Source organism: Microcaecilia unicolor, chromosome 2 (assembly GCF_901765095.1).
Source record: "Microcaecilia unicolor chromosome 2, aMicUni1.1, whole genome shotgun sequence".
In the NCBI taxonomy this organism is placed as follows: Eukaryota; Metazoa; Chordata; class Amphibia; order Gymnophiona; family Siphonopidae; genus Microcaecilia; species Microcaecilia unicolor.
Genome location: NC_044032.1, coordinates 399,908,019 through 399,929,002, shown reverse-complemented (window position 1 = coordinate 399,929,002; position 20,984 = coordinate 399,908,019).

Genomic DNA, 20,984 nt, shown 5'->3' with positions numbered 1-20,984 from the left:
AAAATGAGGTAATGAAAATCTCGTAAAAAGCTAGGTAAGCCAGCTCTTAAAGGGACATATATATCAATCATCTCTCAGTGAAAATCAATAAAAGAATCCAATTAAAAACAGCAAGGGACTAATACACATCCTTTAAAAACATCATCACAAATTTTCTACAGGTACAGTGCATTAAAATGAACCCAGATATAGGTAAAAAGTCGGATGTTTGACCACAGAAATACAAATCCTGGAGACAATATCATAAAAACTTCTTTATTGAAGAAAAGACTCGACACAACTGTTGTGTTTCGGCCTACAGGCCTGCATCAGGAGTCAGGAGTAATGGTTTCTAAAGTCCCAGAATCCACCTTCCGTGTACTTGCTAAATGCTTAAGAGAAGAGCCAGCAAAAAGCAGGTAAAAGACTACATCATCTTCATTCTTCACTTCCTCAGTCAATAGCACTGTCAGATGTAAATCACCATATAATGGAGCTTTCTGCGGATTAAGTTTCATGACCCAGAACACGTTAAGTGCAAGAGGCTTTTTCAAGGCTCTTATAGCACCTCCTCTACCCTTGCAAACATGTGCTGTATGTCACATCAAATATCAGAGTGGTCTTCAAATTCACCTTTGAGAGCCGCGGGCAGCAATTCATACAGGTTGCCTTCTTCAACCGGCCGCAAAACAGTATGCCATGTCCCTCATGGAGGGGGTGGGGGAGAGCTGGACAACTTAATTCTACAAACTGAACAGAGGTTCATCTGTAAGTTCAATACAATGACACTGCATGTATTAAATCAAGACATAGATTTCTCTGTGTTCCTGTGATTTGTTATTTCAGTTCCACCAATCTGCTTTTTGTAGCAGCTTCATTTTATTTTTTAGCACAGCTTCTGTTTGGGTTCATTTTAATGCACTGTACCTGTAAGAAATTTTATTATGATGCTTTTAAAGGATATGTATGATTCCATTGCTATTTTCACTGGGTTCTTTTTATTGTTTGTGTTTGCCTTGATTTTCAGTGAGAGACGATTGATACATATCTCCCTTTAAGAGCTGGCTTGCCTAGCTTTTTACAATGAGATTTTCATTACTTCATTTTATCTTCTTATGATCATAGAGATGTCATATTTTATGTTTTTAGCAAGACTTTAGATGTTTTAAAGATGTTCCTCAAAGGCTTTAAAAGGTTTTTCAGACTTTGAGATTTCTTCTGTGGTTGGAACACATTGATAATGTGATTCGAATGCACAGACATCTTTGAAATACATAGAGGGGCATAATCGAACGGCACCGGCCAAACTGATGGGTGACCATCTTCGGGGCCGGCTCCGTGAAGGGGCGGAGCCAAGCGTATTTTCAAACCACGCTTGGAGCTGGCCAAATCGCTCGCCGGGTGTAGATGAGATGGCGGCTCCGATTTTCAGCCATAATGGAAACCGGGCCCGGCCATCTCAAACCCGGCGAAATGCAAGGCATTTGGTCGTGGGAGGAGCCAGCATTTGTAGTGCACTGGCCCCCCTGACATGCCACGACACCAACCGGGCACCCTAGGGGGCACTTGTAAAAAATTTAAAAAAGAAAACAATTAGCTTCCAGGTGCATAGCACCCTTCCCTTGTGTGCTGAGCCCCCCAAATCCCCCCCAAAACCCACTGGCCACAACTCTACAGCATTACCATAGCCCTAAGGGCTGAAGAGGGGCACCTACATGTGGGTACAGTGGGTTTTGGGGGGCTTGGAGGGCTCACATTTACTACCACAAGTGTAACAGGTAGGTGGGGATGGGCCTGGGTCCACCTGCCTGAAGTGCACTGCACCCACTACAAACTGCTCCAGGGACCTGCAAACTGCTGTCAGGGAGCTGGGTATGACATTTGAGGCTGGCATACAGACTGGCAAAAAAATGTTTTTGTGTGTGTGTGTGTGGGAGAGGGTTAGTGACCACTGGGGGAGTCAGGGGAGGTGATCCCCGATTCCCTCCGGTGGTCATCTGGTCAGTTCGGGCAGTTTTTTGGGACTTAGAACTGAAAAAAGGGTCCAAATAAAGTGGACCAAATTCCCGTGAAGGCCAGCTTCCTTTTTTCCATTATCGGGCGAGGACACCCATCTCTTAACCACGCCCCATCCCGCCTTCGCTACCATGCCGACACGCACCCTTGAACTTTCACCAGCCCCACGATGGAATGCAGTTGAAGCCGCCCAAAATCGGCTTTCGATTCTGCCGATTTGGCCGGATTCAGGAGATCGCCGCCCATCTCCTGATTTATGTCGGAAGATGGGCGGCAATCTCTTTCGAAAATCAGCTGGATAGTATCGTTTTCAATGTGTTCCACCACATTTTTAACCTGTTTTAAGAACTTGAGAGATGTTTTTTAGGTATATTTTTAGTAGTTATGGAATGGCAAACATCTCAAGATGTTTTTTTAAGCACTTGGGATTTGAATTTTAAGATAATTTCTTTTTGTCAGCACTGCCATTTTTTAGTCACCACAGACCTTAAAAAAAATTTTTTTTTACTGTATATAAAACTCTTTTAAAACATTTTTTGTACAGTGCAATATGTTGTTACTGGTAAGTACCAGTTGGTTTTAGTTCTAGCTATTGAAAACAAGTTTTTGTTTTTAGGCGCCTTACATTAATTATGTATGCATGACATGCCTGTATGTATAGGCTAGGTTGCCACAGAAAGTTTGTTTCCTCAATTATACAAACGCACCTAGAGGAAGGAATATGTAAATAGTTTGTTTGGCTTTTGCTTCAAATTTTTAAAAGTGCTTCACAATCATTTTCAGTTCTAACTTTGTGAGGTGAACTTTCTTTTTTACACTTCAGTGCTTTTAATCTAGTTATCAGTTGGACCAGACATGGTGAAGTTTGTAATTTTCCACCAGATGAGTAAACCTTTGCCCCTTTTCATTTTAAGCTGTTTTTTAACCGTTACTTTTATTTATGCATAGTTTTCAGTTATCTTATTGTTTCATGTGGACATTTATTTATACAGTTAAGGAGTGATCTTCAAAATGAGAAATGGTTTTAATTTCATAGACGTCTCAGATTTTTTATTTGATTTTACATACATTTATATATGTGGGGGGTTTTTTTTTTTTTTTTTTTTAGTAATTTAGGCCCTGACGCAGCCGTTTAAAGGCAACAAATGGCCTTGTTGGACACAGATGTATAAATCTCTGGGAGCCTTTGAATTTTAGATAAAGACTGTTTTATTTTCTTATTATGTCTGTCTTCGCTTTTAACCTCCTGAAGCAGTCAAGACAGGCTACTTCCCAAGTGAAAGGCCAGTCAAGAAGTACGGCAACACCAAAAAACCTATAGCTGTATAAATGACAGATGTGTCACCCCCAGCAATCCCATCATCTGATCGTTCTCCTACTATAGAAAAAGTAGAGGATCCTGACAGACAGGGGCCCAATTACAGAGCGGCGATAAGCCCAATACGGGCTTATCGTTTGCTCTTCCAGGACTACCGCTGGCCCAACGTGGCTGCTGGCAGAAGTCCCACCCCGAGCACGCGGCATTTATGGGGGAAAAAGAAAACCTCTGGATATGGCTTGAATGGCCGGCAGTAATCGGGTATCACCGCGCGCTGCCCGGTTACTACCAGGTTAGCACGGGAGCCCTTATTGCTACCTTAGTGGGTGGCGATAAGGGCTTCTCATTGCATGACCATTCGGTAAGAGTTTTTTTCCACATGGCCATGTGTGCCTAGAGTCTTTTTACCCGCTGCAGTAAAAAGAGCCCTGGCACACAGGAAAAATGGCCCCCGCAGCTAGCACAGAGCACTTTTCCCCACAGTGTCCTATACATAAGAAACCTCATCCTCTCAAGAAATGTAGAGGGTTTAGGGAGAAGCCTTTAACAGAACGTAAAGAAAAAGTACAGAATTTGCTATAAATAGTGTTTTTCTTTAAGCACATAGCTAAAGACTGTAAAGCAGCCATCAAGTGAATGGAGTGCAATAGTGACTAGCATGTCAGCGCCTTACACTCTAGCAAGAGTAACCCTACTTCTAAGGGAACCCCAGCCTCAGAGTCAAGCCTTGGCAGGGAGAAAAAAGTAGAGCAAGCATCACCACACAACGCTACTCCAAACTGTACACAAGTGTGGGGAGGACGCCGCTGTGGACAGTCATGCACCAAGATTTGTGTAGCTAAGGTAACATAGTAACATATAATAAATGACGGCAGATAAAGACCTGTACGGTCCATCCAGTATGCCCAATAAGATCAATTCATTTACATGGTATGTGATACTTTATATGTATACCTGAGTTTGATTTGGCCTTGCCTTTCTCAGGGCACAGACCGTAGAAGTCTTCCCAGCACTGTTCTTGTACTAAGTTCTGGAGCTAACGTTGACGCCCCTTAAAATTTACACTCTAGCCCATCCCTATCTATTCAGTCACAATCAGGGCCTAGACTGTAGAAGTCTGCCCAGCTCCCATTTTGTTTCCCAATTACCGGTGTCGCCACCCAATCTCCGCTAAGATTTCGTGGAACCATTCCTTCTAAACAGGATTCCTTTGTGTTTATCTCACGCGTGCTTGAATTCCATTACCATTTTCATCTCCACCGCGGGAGGGCTTTCCACATATCCACCACCCTCTCCGTGAAAAAATATCCAAAAGAGCAACCAGAAAAGGCAGTAAAGATGTATATCATCATAGATGAGCAGAGTAACCAGTCCTCGGCAAGGATGGAATTCTTTGATGTATTCGACATCCAGGGAGATTGCTATCCCTACCACCTCAAGATCTGCACAGGGATGGCAGAGGTCGGGGAGAAGAGCAAGTGGATACATAATAGATGTGGTGGATGGTAGCAACAAGAACCATCTACTGACTCTTATTGAATGTAATCAGATACCTGATAATCAAGAAGAAATTCGCAGGACACAGTGCTATTACACAGACAATGCATTTACATCCAAATAATGCTCATACTTATAGTTTGCAGTATCCTGTAATTGACTCCTTGTGAGCTTTCCCTATTGGCTGTTGGCTCTGAGCTAGGGCCAGCCCTCCCTCCCTCCCTCTCTCTCTCTCTCTGTCCCTGGGGGCTGTGTGAGTGTGTCCCAGTCTTGCCAGCATGCCTTTGTGATCAGCAGCTGTTCTAGGGACTGATCCCTCCTAAATCTACTGTGATTTCACCAAAATTCTTCACCACTTTCCCAAGGCATTTCTTCCCAATTGATTCCTACTTTTTCCCCTTCGAGTATTACAGATTTTCCTCTCAGCTGGGCTGAGGTGGCTGGACACAGACTCTATATGCAGAAGGCAACAATTCTTCAAGGTAACCGAACTGTAAATTGATTTTCTTTGCTATGATTTGCTATATTGAAGAAGAGTTGGATTAAGAATTTAGAGTCTTCTGGTAAAATGTTTGCTTGGGAATGATTTAATTGGCTGGTGAACCTTTGTGACCTCACCTCATGCAGTACTTTGTGACTTGCTCAGGGTCACAAGGAGCTACAGTGGGAATTGAACCCAGTTCAGCAGGTTCTCAGTCTACTGCACTAGCCATTAGGCTACTCCTCTTCTCCAATGTGCCAGGCCTTTAAGTAGAACTGTTGGACTCAGACATGCATTGGATCACTCAGCTCTTTTCTCTTGGGGGCATACCATGACAATAATGAACCTCACTTCTAAGCCAAGGTATATGGAACATGATCTCAGTCTTTCAAATTTACTGCTAATGCTCACCATAATACTTACATTGTGCCACAGAGAGCTTATTTTTGGAGTTCATAAGATGGAACATGAACATGCAAATTATCCAGATGCACTTGGAAGTTCTTTTTGAAAAGCCTGTGCCACCCATGCTTCTTTGGGGAGCTTTCCATGGCTTTGCACAATAGTAGATTGCTCTGTGCTGTGACCTTTCTATGGCCTGCTTTGGGTCTTTAAGCTGCAGAGCAACCACTGAATAGACAGGTCAGCCTTGGAATCCTGAACAAATGCACTGCCTCAAGGAAGGATGAGGTGCCAAACAATCAAGCAAGCCAGTGCTAGTCCTGTGCTGGATTCACTCATCAGTCTCTCAAACTGGTCATCAATGATATATTTTATGTATATGCAGGCCAATTCTTCAATGGCAAAGTCTGCAGAATCACGCACCACCAAGGGATTGGATGGACCCAGAGAAGCCCTGAAGCATTGATGTTTCTCTCTCAGCATCAAAATGATATTTTGTGTGAACTGATGCACACCTAAATGGCAAATCTGATATTATCATCATCTGCTTTCTCTGGCTGAGCAGAAGTCATAGATTTCCAGTTTACAAGTCATCATGTAGGTTCTCAACCTGTCTTTATATCTGTTAAAACTCTAATCTGACACATCACTAGGGAACTAGGCAACTGTTGTACCCAGACTAGATGGAACTGCAAGGATAGAACATGCAAATTACTGACTTTCACTGATGGGAAGAAACCACATATCATTGTTATTTACACACATAAAAATGATGACATCATTCAAAGGTGAAGGGTAGAAATGTATGTATTGAAATATACATATTGCAACAGAGCTGCCATGGGGTCCCAATTTTTGAGAGATTTTAGTTCAACCCCTACCAGCCCTGCCCCACTGTACCTCATGGCTCCACCCCATGGCACACCTCAATCCTATAGCCATTCCAGAAAATATTCTATTTGCACCAGTGACAGCAGGGATGGATAAGAGTGAGTGTTTCAGTTCACTCTATTATACCCCCTAACCAGCATCTATTTCCCCCAGGGACATAACCCTTATTCTCTGCCCCCCCCCCCCCCACTTTGAACTTAAGCCCAATCCGAAATTGTGGCACTAGTTGAATTGCTGATGGAGCTGCCCAAGCTCTGCTTATTAAGGGGTCCACTGCATAAGCCCCCTACTGTGCTGTTTGAGAAGTACGGCAGTGTGCTTCAGCCACCGATGGCAGCTCTCCCGCATATGCTCAGTTCAGGCACTTGAAAATGGAAAATAAGATGATACCTTTTTATTGTACTAGTCTAATACCTTTTTCAATTAGCTTTCGGAGGCCAAAACCTCCTGCCTCAGGTGAGGTCAAGACAGTATACTGCTGTTATGGTATCCTCTCCTGACCTGAGGAAGGAAGTGTTAGTCTCTCAAGGCTAATCAAAAATGTATTAAAATCAGTCCACTATAAAGGTATCACCTTATTTTCTGTTTTGTGTTTTATTTGTATTTATTAACCTTTAAAACACAGCTACATTACTGTACACTAAATTAAAAATAAAATTATTTTCTGTACATTTGTTGATTGGTCATTTACTTTTTCTAATTGTGTTGGTCCCAGTCTCTTGATTCTGCTTTCCTTCACCTTTTCTTAACTCTCTTGCCAGGGTTTCCTGTCCATTTATAATTTTTCTCTCTCCTTTCTCTTTATTTTCTTCAATTTATTTTTCTGCCTCTCTCTGTCCAGGTTTAATTCATTCTTACTATCCAGTCTTTAATTTCCCTCTTTTTGCTTCATCTACCTATGGTTTTTCATCTTTTCCTCACCCTTGTTCTCCCCATGCCCCTATTCCTCTTATTCTCCAGTCTTTTACTAACTCTATCCTCTCCCCCTTTCCATCCAGCAGCTCCCCTCTTTCTCTCCCCATCCTTCCAGTGTCTCCCCCTTTCTCTCTGCATCCTTCCATCCAGTGTCTCCTCTCTTTCTCTCCCTATCCTTCCATCCAGCATCTTCCCTCTTTCTCTCCCATCCTTCTGTAGGGAACTTGGGGGGGGGGGGGAGGGGCTCGGACACCTGTTTGTATTTTCAGAGCACCACTCTGAATAAGGGTTACCTCCCCTAATTATTCTGTGTGCTGTTTTCAATCCTTGCTAACTAGATCAGGCTGCAGGGTGGCCTTGTGAATAGACTGGATCCAAAAACATGTTTGCGCATTTAGCATGATTTGTTGGGCAAGTGATGGGAGAAGGGAAAGTGGACCCTTCACTGAGACAGATGTGTGTGGGCGTGGAGACGGTTATAAAAGATCATGGGGAGGGAGGTGCGTCAAGAGAATGGACCCCCCCCTGTTTTTTCTGTATTTTTGCTGACCAATGTTAAGGTCATGTCTAGGGCAAGATACTGTACAAGACAGTTTAAGAATTTATTGATTGTGAACTTTTAATAGATAAGAACATGCATACATAATGGTCCAATATAATTAAGATAACTAAAAAGGATATTTAGATTTTATATTAATCTTTGGGACAGATTTCCTGTGTTTTATACAGTTTGAAACCACATTATATTTAGATAGTGAAAAGGGGGAGTTGGAAAAGCTAGCCAAACACAAGGTCAGCTTGCACAGCAAAAATAACTTAGTTACAGTTTGGATATGCGATACAAAAAACTGCTGAAGTAGCATGAGGGGGCATGGAATTTGTGACAAAGGTATGGTGGGAGAGAAGTTTCTAGTAGCTGGGTGACATAAACATGTGTGATCAGATGATTGCTTAGTGGAATGTGCTAAGATGGTAATTCATTTCCGGATTATTGTATAATATGTATTGTATAAATGCGAGTGACAGACTAGGGTTCGGGGGGGGGGGGGGGGGCTTCTTTGTTCCCAAGGCACTGAACTGGCTTGGAGACAAGGGAGTCTGTCTAATCGTTTTTTTTTTTCTGTATTTCAGACTTGCAATAGCTTCTGCTTGAGCTACTATTTACTTATTTCCAGAATAAACTTTTCTTATTTCACTTCTGAGTAAGTAATATTTGTTTTATTAGGGTAAAAAAACAAGAAAACCCAGGGATGTAAGTGCTCCAGCTATAGTCTTATAGATTGTAAGCTCTTTTGAGCAGGGACTGTCTTTCTTCATGTTTAATTGTGAAGCGCTGCTTACAACTGGTAGCGCTGTAGAAATGATTTGTAGTAATAGTAATTTGTAGTATAGTCATTTGGGGTAGGCTAACAGGTGGGAGGGGGGGGGGGGTGATTGTCTAATGTGTGATAATGATAAACAGGGGCCCAGACTTCTATCCAACATCTACCCTCTCCCCCAATCCTTCCATCCAGTGTCTCTCTCTCTACCCTTTTCCATTCAGCATTTCTCCTCTCTCCCCATCCTTCCAGTGCCTCTCCTCTTTCTCTCTCTCCCTACCCTTTCATCCAGCATCTTCCCTCTTTCTGTCCCATCTTTCCAGCATCTTCCCTTTCTTTCCCATCTTTCATCCAACATCTCCCCCTTTCTCCCCATCCTTCTCCTCAGCAGCTTCTCTCTCTTGCCTTTTTCCATGTTTCCTCTTTCTTGCCCCATCTTTCCACTCATCTCTCTCTCTCTTTGTACCCCTCTTCCATCTAGCGTCCCCACTCTTCTGTCATTTCTCACCTCTGCTTTCTCCATTCAGCACCCCCTGCCTCCATGCCCTTTCCCCTCCCTCCCCACCAGTATCTGTTTCCTGGCCACTGCTGCTTCTCCCGATGAGCAGCAGCAGCCACAGCAAAATAAAAAAGCAAGCACAAGGCTGCAACAGCCTTCAGGCATGCACTGTTGTTGGCTCTGCTGGTCCTTTGCCCCCCCCCCCCCCCCCCCTTGATGTCAACTTCCCATTCCAGGGGCAGAGGACCCGAAGAGCCTACAGCACATGCCTGAAGGCTGTTGCAGCCTTGTGCTTGCTTTTTTTATTTTGCTGTGGCTGCTGCTGCTCCTCATCGGGAGAAGCAGCAGTGGCGGTGGCAGTGTGTCTCAGCGGGAGAGTTTCCCGCTTTGTCGGGAGTGCGGGATATGACCCACTGAATACGGAAGACCTGGCAGGTCTGCTGCAAGAAGGTAGCAGGAATGTGTTCAATAAGGCAGGCAAACTTCACCACAACCAGAAAGATTAGTATTTCACTCCAGTACCTGGATTCAGTTAGTTTAATTCAAGAAAATAACAGAGAACATTTGTAGATGAGACCTTGCACTATTGTTTTTGTCCGAGTCCTGGCTTTTAGGCTGAGAGGGGAGAAGTCCCTCGAGACTGTGTAAGCTGAACTACAATCCAGGGGCTCTGGAAAGCAAGAATCATGAGTTTTCTTAAACCTAGCAAGGACAGGCCCTGCTTAATTTTGAGGAACAGCATCCAGCACATATGGCCCAGAGGCAGTGCTGCAGCAGTAAGGTGGACAACCAGCAACCCCAGGCAGCTCAAGCACAGAGCAGGGTTCCCGTGGCAGAGAAATGGTGGGGAAGAACTCCCTTCAAGTGGGAGGAAAACCAGCAGACTAGCGAACCCCTTCTCAGCAGGGGAAAGGCCAGCAGCTGAGGGTCAGCAAAGCCATAACCCCAAGAGGGGTGGATCTAGTCACAAAGGTGGAGCTCTTGGACCAGACAGTAAGTCACAGAGATGGACCAGGCCAGGCACCCCATATTCTCCTGGGATTCCAGCAGCCACCAGTCAAGTTGTACTCCAGCCTACAGCATGGTTTGTGCTTTTTCTCTACTGACAGTGTGTAAATACACAAATGTATATATATGACTCCACTGGAAAACGTATGCAACAATAGTGCCAGTGGTGCAAAACCCCTATTAAGCACTTTTTTTGTAACCCACAAAGAACCCTTAATTAGCTGGAAAATAAATACTTAAAATGTTATAGGGGTTCTGCTTAGGTATTCAGGGGCACCTAACCAGCTAGTGTCATTGAATATCTGCTCAGAGCACCAGGGCAGTCTGGGGTCAGCCAGGAATTAGCTGGTTAGTGCCAATATCCAGTCCCCTAACCCGGCAATTTCCCAGATAAAATTAGGACAGCAAAATCGCTGGGTAGTTATCCACGTAGCAGTGTAAATATCGCCTGTACCCTGATAAGTGGCAGCATTTGCCCAATTCCAAATGTATTTATTGGGATTTATTATCTGCCCAAGGCAACACACAGCAGGTACAGTTAATTTTGTTAACAGCATAACAGTAGTGAAATTACCAAACCTAAGCATAAATAATATCAATGAGTTAAACTTGGAAATGAGAAATTGAAACCTAACCGGACTAACATGAATATACACGTTTAACAGCACTGCAGAAATCTTCAGTGCCAGTATTCTGGGGATGGCCCAGTGCTGAATATTATAAAGGGGCCCTTTTACTAAAGGCTTGCCGCACTGCAACCCGGAACTACCGCTGGCCCAACGCACCGCTGGGAGTAGTTCCACCTCCAATCCACACATTTTCCGGCGCTGCTGGATTTTTTTTTTTTAACGAAAATACACCGCAGTGGGTTACCCGGTGGTAATCGGAGAGCACTGTGTGCTGCCCATTTATCGCTGGGGTAGCGCGGGAGCCCTTACCACCACCTCAATGGGTGGTGGTAAGTGTTCCCCCCCCCCTCCTGTATTGCCACATGGTAAGTGCAAGCTTAACGCATGGCCATGTGTTTTTTGGGGCTTTTTACCTGCTGCAGTAAAAAGGGCCCTGGCATGCGGCAAAAATAGCCGCTTCCGCAGGGCCCTTTTTACTGCACCTTGGTAAAAGAGCATTCCTACACAATGAAAGTATGTGTGCTCCTTGGTTTGCTTACTTGCACATGCCTACCTCAGGCAGCTCCTTGTGACTCTGGGCAAGTCACTTAACCCTCCGTTGCCCCATGTAAGCCACATTGAGCCTGCCATGAGTGGGAAAGCACGGGGTACAAATGTAACAAAAATAAAATATCCCAAGCAACTTTATAACTGCAAAGTTCAACATCTAAAACATGCTTTACACTTGGAAAATTCTTTATTAGATTAGCGCCTTAATTCTAAAATTTATGGAGCAATAGTGACACTCAGTGTTCATGATATGTAGTGCGCAAGGACTTGTCAATTAGAAGACAAGGGTTAGAACCTATTCTGCCAGCCTTAACTTTATACAGGAACATTTCAGAGTGAAAAAAATGTACACATACTCAGGAGAGGAGAAACATCTCTAAAAGCACCTGCACTTTCATGTTCTCTGGGTCTAGAAGCATGAGTGAATAAGTGTTTTACATTTGACTTGTATCTTCAAGTTAAAATTCAGCATATCCATCATCTGTCTCAGATTCTATGCAGAAATTGTAATGTAGTGCTTGTTCGGTTGCTATGGATGCAACAAAATATAGACCCAACTTTAAGCAACTATCAGTTCCACACAGGTGACAAAATATGTGCAGGGAGTTGTGTGAGAACCTAAGCAAACTCTGATCTATACCATCAATTTTAGTAAATAATTTAGGTTTCAAGATATAGAAATATAATGCACAACTAGAATATTACTATTTTGATTTATACATATATTAATATTTATATTAACATTTTTATCACTTCATATAGAGCCGCATTTAGAAATGATGTACAAATCAGACTTCCAGGTTGGAAGGTTTCAAGTTTTACTAGTATTTTAAATTAGGATCTGTCAACAATGCCTATTTTAGAGAAATGGATGTTTATACACGGGTTACTTGTGGAAGACACATGCATGTCCTGAAACATTTGTCTGCCAATCTGGAAATAAACAATTTTTCCTAAGCTGTCAGAATCCAATATCCCTTGCTAGTTTCACACGGGAGGGGGAAGAGTAACAGGGTGACTTCCTTTAATCCTTCCAGTGGAGCACTGCTCAATAAGAGCACTTTTCTGAAACATAAACATCCCAGGTAGAAGGTGTAAATCCCCACATCAATCTTTATGAAAATAGACATGCACATCCCTTCTGAAATGGATAATACAGCAGGACTAGTATACTCACATACCCTCTCACCTCCCCTAGGAGCTGCATTTTTGTCCATATGCTATTGGATCAGACTGGTGGTCCTGAGTGACTCCAGCAGGCAGGAAGGCACTTGTGAATGCATGGTGCGGGCCTACCAAAAGCTTTTTAAAGTGATAGGTACACTGGGCTCTGTCAGAGACATCACCTCACATGTAAGAATACTAGTCCTGCTGTTCTCGAATACTTGCTACAGGTGAGTAGCTTTGCTTTATCAGCAGGCTAAATCACTGATCAATAGCTGTGTGATTCTTCTATTTCTTAAAGGCATTTAAGACCAATTACATTTGTTGGGGAAAAGAGATGCTGCAACTACTGTACATTACATTAGAAATGTTACTTACAATTCCAGTCAACGGTATGATTTGTAAATTATAACAAATGCTCCTCTCTGTACACTGCACGGAGCCTGCCATGAGTGGGAAAGCACGGGGTACAAATATAAAAAAAAAAGTTCCATTATCAGTATCGTGATAGAATAGATACGACAGGCTTGTTGAAATCTTCCTGCAGTCAGACTCTAAGGCTGTGCAGACTGCTCATAATCAGATCTTGAAATGTTTAATTATAACCCCCTCTGCCTGGAGTGTATTCAGCTCTGATGGTTATAAGGCACCTGGTGATCCCACACAACTCCAGCAGGTGAGAAAGCAGTTGCACAGCTACCAAAAGCTTCTTAATGTGATAGGTACACTGGGGTAGTGTCTGCACCAGGACTCCATCAGGGATTTTGACTCTTAACCACTTGTAACCACTCGCCTCCACCTACCCTCCTCTCCTCCTTCCTGTACACATTAATTGATTTGCTTACTTTATTTCTTGTCTATTAGATTGTAAGCTCTTTGAGCAGGGACTGTCTTTCTTGTATTTTTGTGCAGTGCTGCGTACGCCTTGTAGCGCTATAGAAATGCTAAATAGTAGTAGTAGGATGTCACCCCACATGTGAGAATCTAAGTCCTGCTTGTCCTCAGAAAACTACTCATTATAGGAAGGGTAATTTTATAACAGGGCACCTAGACAAGAAAAGCACATAGGCGCAAATGCTGTGCCTAATTTCTAAAATGCTTCACCAGAAGATCCCATACAAAGAAATACCTGCTCTGAGGCAGGAGGAATTGGTGCTCGTGTATTGGTAAAAATCAGCACATAGGGTCCAATATTCAGCCAGCAGCAATGTTTTGCTGACTGCCGCCAGCATTGTACCCAGAAATTCAATGCTGGGTCAAGTCCAAGATCTTGCATTGAATTTCCAGGATTAAGCTGGTGAAAACATAGCCAGTTAAGTGCAATAGCCAGCAGCCCAGTTAAATTAGTTTGCATATTGATCACCATTTGTTCAGAGAAATCATTAACAGTGCTGTAGAGTTTTATTTTAACTTTATTTTATTTTGCTCATATACAATCTGACATTGTATAGAAAAAAATATCAATAGAAGTATCTTAAATTACAAAAAAAAGAAGTAAACAAATAATCACATTGAAATATTAGACCACTAATTAGAAAAATAGGAAGGGGGTGGCGAAAGGATGTAAGTTTAGAACCAGGACAGGCCAAAAGGCCTTCCTCTTGGAACTGGGCAAATAGACAGCACTGGGATTTTGGTGTTCAGTGATACATTTTCTTGCAGTAATCATTCTTTTATAAAGCACATCTCTGTGGCACTGTGCAGGTGGGAAACAAGTATAGACTGCACTGCAACTGAACTGCACTGAACTTAGATGATGAAGCCATTCAGTTTCCTGGAGAAAGTGAAGTTAACAGTGAGGTACAAAAGTAGAACGCTTCCCTTCCCCCCATCCAAAATGCTAGAGAAGTGGTTCTCAACCTAGTCTTCAGGACATATCCAACCAGTCAGATTTTCAGGATACCCATAATGAATATACATAAAGAAATTTGCATTCACTACCATTCTATACACATTTCTCTCATGCATATTAATTGTGGTTATCCTGGAAAACTAACTGGCTAATATGTCCCTACAACTGGGTTGAGAACCTCTGTGCGGGATATATCATAACTTGAAAAGGACAATTTTGACACCCAAGCATCTCTTTTCTAAATAACTGCTTAGCATAAATATCCTGGGATTGTACAGACATCTCCCTCAGAGAACGCAGCACATCAACTGTATCAGGAATTCTTAAATCTTGGAGGATATGGACCCCTTTCAACTGTCAAATGTTTTCCTCCATCACCACCACTTGCTTTCTATTCCTTCCAATTTCTCTAACTCCCCATGCCAAACCTCAGCGCAGCCTAGTTCGGCCCCACCAATCTTTCTCTGCCAGTTCCTCCACCTTCCCTCCTCTCCAGTCTCTCCCTCAGTGCCAACCCTTTCCCATCAATTTCACTCTCCAGTTCCTTCCTGCACTCCTATGTCTCTTTCACTACTGTTCTTCATCTCTCCCCTTACAGCCCATCCCATTAATCTTTATCCATGACACTCTCCCTATGTTTCCCCTCCAGCTCCTTTACTACCAGCAGTCTCATACTCTCTCTGGACCAGCTTAACCATTGGACCAGGTGAGGCTCTGGCCAAGGGTGCCAGCAATTAAAAGCTCCAAAATTCCCAGCCTCTGACCTCACCTGGTCTACAGGTAAAGCCTGTTCTCCACCCCCCCTCTTGTTTTTTTTTCTCTCCCCTTCTCTTTCCCCTCCCCACAGGTCCGGCACTGCTCCCTCATTTCTCTCAGTCCCCCGCGGTACTGTAAAGTTTACGTCGGTTGCAGGAGGCAGCAGCATTACAGGCTGCCTTCAGCTAGTCTCTGGGCCTTTCCTCTGATGCGTCCTGCCTCTTCTGATGCAATTTCCTGTGGGTGGGACGTAGCAGAAGGAAGACCTAGGGGTTGGCAGCCTGTCATACTGCTGCTACTGGCAACAGATATAAACTTTATAGGACCACGTGGGGGGGGGGGAGGGGGGGAGAGAGGTGAGGGAGCAGTGCTAGACCCACAGGGAAGGGGAAATACACTGGATGGGGGCGGGGGGGGATAGATGCCAAACCCACAGGTGGGTAAAGGCACCAAAAGCGATGTGATTTTATTTTTTTTTGGGGGGGGGGGGGGGGGGGAGAGATGCCAAACCCACAGGTGGGTAAAGGCACCAAAAGCGATGTGATTTTATTTTTTTTTTTGGGGGGGGGGTGGGGGGGAGAGATGCCAAACCCACAGGTGGGTAAAGGCACCAAAAGCGATGTGATTTTATTTTATTTTTTTTTTGGGGGGGGGGGGTACCACCAAAGCAAGTTGGCCTAGGACACCACTATCCTTTGAGCCTGTCCTGTATTCCATCCAGTAACATCTTTCTACTTCCCCTAAGCCCCATCTTTTTCTTTCATCCCATCAGTCCGTTCCATTTGTCTGTCCCCCTCTAGCACTCCTGACCAGCCTCTCCCACCCACCCCAGCTCTCTTTATTCTCACCTCAGTCCTGCACATTACTAACTTCTCGTACCTTACCTCTCCAGCCTGATCCCATTACTCGCATTATCCCCAACTCCCTCTATCCCTTCTTACTGCTGCACATCTGGCATTTGTGGGTCTCTACGGCCTGCAGATCTCGGAGATATGCAGGGCAACAGAGACCCACAAAGGTCAAATCTGTCAGAAATCAGCACCAGGAAAATGGCAACTAATGGCCCCCAAATCAGTGTGAAATGGCAGCTTGGGCCACGATTTGTCATTCCCCTACTGCTGATTCCTGTTTCCCCTCCTTTTTTGGGCACAGGTCCAAGTTTTCCTAGGTGTTAGCTTGCCATGCTGTCAACGTCCTCCTTTCAGGCTTCACAGCAGCAGAGGAGACTCATTCAGCAGATCCTTAAGCATGCGTGGACCACAGGTGAGGAATAACTAAATTATATCATAGCACTGCACATACAGGATATACAACACCTGAAAGGAGGATAATCTTCATTAACACTGCTTTCATACTAATAGGCCATTCTCTGAACTAGGGAAATGTATGCATCACATTGTACATAATACAACAGTAGGTAAATTGGAGAAGACCTGTAGGGTCTCAAAAGTGTGTATTTCTCTATTATTGGTCAAGTAAAAGCCATAGAACAATTGGAATATTAAAACATCCTACTCAAACATTTTGCTAAGTACAAACTTTTAAAAACTATGGTTATAGGATTTAACAAACCTTATGCAATTTGCTTAACTCAGGGCACTCCCCACGAAGGCTCTGTTTACGTTCTTTTGAAAATCAAGAAAACTAAGGCTACTTTCATCAGAAACCATAATTCTAAAAAATTAAAGTCAGCAGATTTTCTTTAATACGAGTTTTTTTTAAATGCAAAAAAACAAAAACAAACAAAAAAAAAATCCATGAGAGACTGAAGACGCCAAAAGCCATCACAAGGCAATGCAGTTCACTGGCATTTAACACCTGTGATATTCCCTGGCTAAAAGGTGGTATAACAAGTACCTGAATAAATATAATAACCATAAACCTGTGATCGAGAGCACTGCTTCCGTGTTCATTACAGTAAATGCTGAATTTTAATTTGAGCTGTTCAACATTACTCTGCTTCAGACAGATTTAAAAGCACTAAATTTTGTTTCAGGCATCAGAAATTACATTTCCATAGAAAACTCCTGTATTACAGCCACTAATGTAAATCATAGTTCCTGTAACCAACAGAGGCACTCAGCATGGCCTTTAACAACATTTTTTAAACACAGCACCTCCCAGCAATATTTGTAAAGGCTTTTTTTTTTTTTTTTTTTGAGATGGGAGGAGGTTTTCTTAAACATTTTAGATTTCACATCTAGCTTTAAACAGAAAGACCATTCAACAATAAAGCTGTTGCATCACAAAACATGTCTGACATATGAAATGCTTACTCGATTACAATACATGCTCAATTTTATCTTTCTCCTCAATTAATTCTGAAGAGAGACAAGCACAGCTAAGTGCAGAACCAACACAGACCTTTCTTATCACTAAAAACAGTGTATTCACTCACATAATAACCAACTGAAATGTGTTTACTTGGGATTAAAATGTAACATACCATGCATACAGGGTGAGTGCACAGGTGTGCAGTCATACAACTCTTCTGCATCCTGATTGTCACACAGTTGTGTCGTTTATTAAGTCCTTTACAGTCTGAGGTGTACAGAGGCTTGGTTTCGAAAACTCTTGATCTTTGCTAATGAAGTAAATCGCACTAGCTTTTTGCACACAATTCTGTGCGATCCTATGTAGAAATGAGTTTTGCGCACGAACTGTGCATAAAGCCTCAGGTAGACATTGGCAAACAGCACCTTTACACTTATCCTAATCAACCTATTAGCTATTCTGCACAGACGCAGTGAAGTGAGCAGAAGAAGGCTGAGCGCAATGCCAGGGCTTTAAGGCAAGGTCTGAGGAGCAGTAAAAGATTAGCTTGTTCTTCTTCTGTGGTAGCGCTAGTACGAATTTCATACCGGTTTCTTCCCTCTACCGCTGCAAGCATGAGGACTTATAACATATTTCTGGCTTCATAAAGAATAGGGTTTAAAAAAAGGCTGAGGGGAGGTTTGCTTAAGAAAGGGTAAAGTGCTGGGCTTCTGATAAATGTGAATCAGCACCTATTGGACTGCATGCACATACCAGGATGCTATTCTGTCTATAAATATTGGTAGAGGGATGCCGATACAAACGATTTTCTATGCAAGAAATAATTATTTATCAGTTGGTTTTGAAGAGTCTTACTGAAGGGGTGATACCTAGTCCTCTCAAAGCGGCAATAGTTCACCCTATTCTTAAAAAAACTCAATCAGATCCTTTGGACCCTGTAAACTACCAATCGTTTTCCAATCTTCCATTTCTATCTAAGATCATTGAAAACAGTTTTCTCACAACTTCAGTCGTGTTCAGAGATATCTCTCCCCTCCAATCCTGACTTGATAATGCGGCAGTGTGATTGAAAAACAACCATTTGATTCTCAACCCACAAAAGACCACTGCCTGCTGGATTTCATGCCATAACCCCCCCCCCCCCCCCCCTCCCCAAAATCATCCTTCTCTGTTTGGTCTTCCAGTTCAGCCAGTGGAACAATTTTAATATCTTGGTGTTATCTGATTCAAGGCTGTTTTTCTTCACAAATCTCCTTAAATTTTGTGTTCTGGTTTCTTTGTACATCGTAAAATTAGATGTCAGGAGCTATCTAGACTTTGCTTCCCTTCATTCACTGTTTCACGCATTTATCAGCTCTCACTTAGACTACTGTAACATAGAGGGACATAATCAAAACGGCGCTGCCCAAATAGATGGCCGGCCATCTATTTGGCCGGCGCCGCAAAGAGCAGTCCCGATGGCTGGCCATCTTTCGTTTCGATAATACGGTTCGGGCCGGCCAAATGTCAGAGATGGCCGGGTTTGAGATGGCTGGCATTGGTTTTCGCCGATAATGGTAACTAGTGCCGACGATCTCGGACCCGGCCAAATCCAAGGCATTTGGTCTTGGGAAGAGCCATCACTTGTAGTGCACTAGTCCCCCTGACATGCCAGGACACCAACCGGGCACTTCAGTGGACTTCAAAAATAGCTCCCAGGTGCACAGCTCCCTTACCTTGGGTGCTGAGCCCCCCCAACCCCCGCAAAACCCACAACTGTACACCACTATCATAGCCCTTATGGGTGAAGGGGGGCACCTACATGTGTGTACAATGGGTTTTGGAGGGGGGGGGGTTGGAGGGCTCCCATTTACCACCACAAGTGTAACAGGTAGGGGGGGAATGGGCCTGGGTCCACCTGCCTGAAGTGCACTGCCCCCACAAAAAACTGCTCCGTGGACCTGCATACTGCTGTCAGGGAGCTGGGTATGACATTTCAGGCTGGCATAGAGGCTGGCAATAAAATATTTTTTCTTTTCTTTTTTTGGGTGGGAGGGGGTTGGTAACCACTGGGGGAGTAATGGGAGGTCATCCCCGATTCCCTCCGGTGGTCATTTGGTCAGTTGGGGCACCTTTTTGAAGCTTGATCCTGAAAAAAAAAGGGACCAAGTGAAGACTGCGAAATGCTCGTCAAGGCCGGCTTTCTTTTTTCCATTATCGGGCAAAGCCGGCCATCTCAAAGCACGACCCCGTCCCGCCTTCGCTACCCGACAGAACGCAGTTGGCGCCAGCCAAAATTGGCTTTCGATTATACCGATTTGGCCGGGGTTCAGGAGATCGCCGGTCATCTCCCAATTTGTGTCGGAAGATGGCCGGCGATCTCCTTTGAAAATGAGCCAGTCTATGCTGGTATTTCCAAATTCAAACTGCAGACTCTCCAGAACACTGCAGCTTGGGTTTTATGCAAAGCAAAACACAGAAATCATGTTTTTATTTATTTGGATTTTGCTCACACCTTTTTCAGTAGTAGTTCAAGGTGAGTTACATTCAGGTACGCTGGGTGTTTCTCTTCTCAGAAGGCTTTATTGGCTTCCTAAAGAATATAGGATTCAGTTCAAAATTCTAACTCTGACTTTTAAGGCTCCTCACACTGGCCTACACGATTACTTAGCAAGATTAATAATTCCTTACTCTCTCCCCCCCCCCCCCACCCCAATTGTTAAGATCTATAAACGATCTTAGACTTATTCTCCTCTGTCCTTCTTGGGCACACTTAACATCTACAAGGAAAATTGCCTTTTACTTCCTGGTAGCCCCTTTTTTAATGGAACTTATTACCTCTTTCACTTAAGTCTGAATCCTCCTTCACTAAATTTAAATTTGGTTTAAAAACCTCTCTCTTCTCTTTAGTACTGGAGTGATAGCTGTTTATGATTTGCAGATAATTCACAGTTGGCTGATGTTTTGCATTTTAAGGGCAATTTTGTCAGTAGGCTCCTTATTCCTCCTCTCTCCCTTGGTACGTTTGTGACTGCTTGATTGATATTCTATCCTGTATCCTCTTCCTGCTTTTAATATTTTGATTGTCCATCACTCTGATTTGCTATGTAATAAGTGCGGTTCATCAAATCTCAATAAACATAAAGTTACCACTAGTGCAGACCTGTGTCCACATACATCTGGTGTGCTCTCCCATATTAGTGTGCGTTTTTTGCGTTCAGCCTATTAGCACGCTATTTTTTTACAGTATTACTGAGCAAATTTTTATGTTACGTTTGTGTTCAGAAACTGTGTGCTAAGCTTTAACACATGCTTTTCACATAAGGTAACTGGATCGGCCTCCAAGGTTCTTGAAGCCTGTCTTGGAGGCAAACTTGCTTGTATTCAAAGACAGGAGAGGGTGACAGTAACCATCAAGAGAGACAGATGAAGAAGAATAACAAAGATGAGATACAG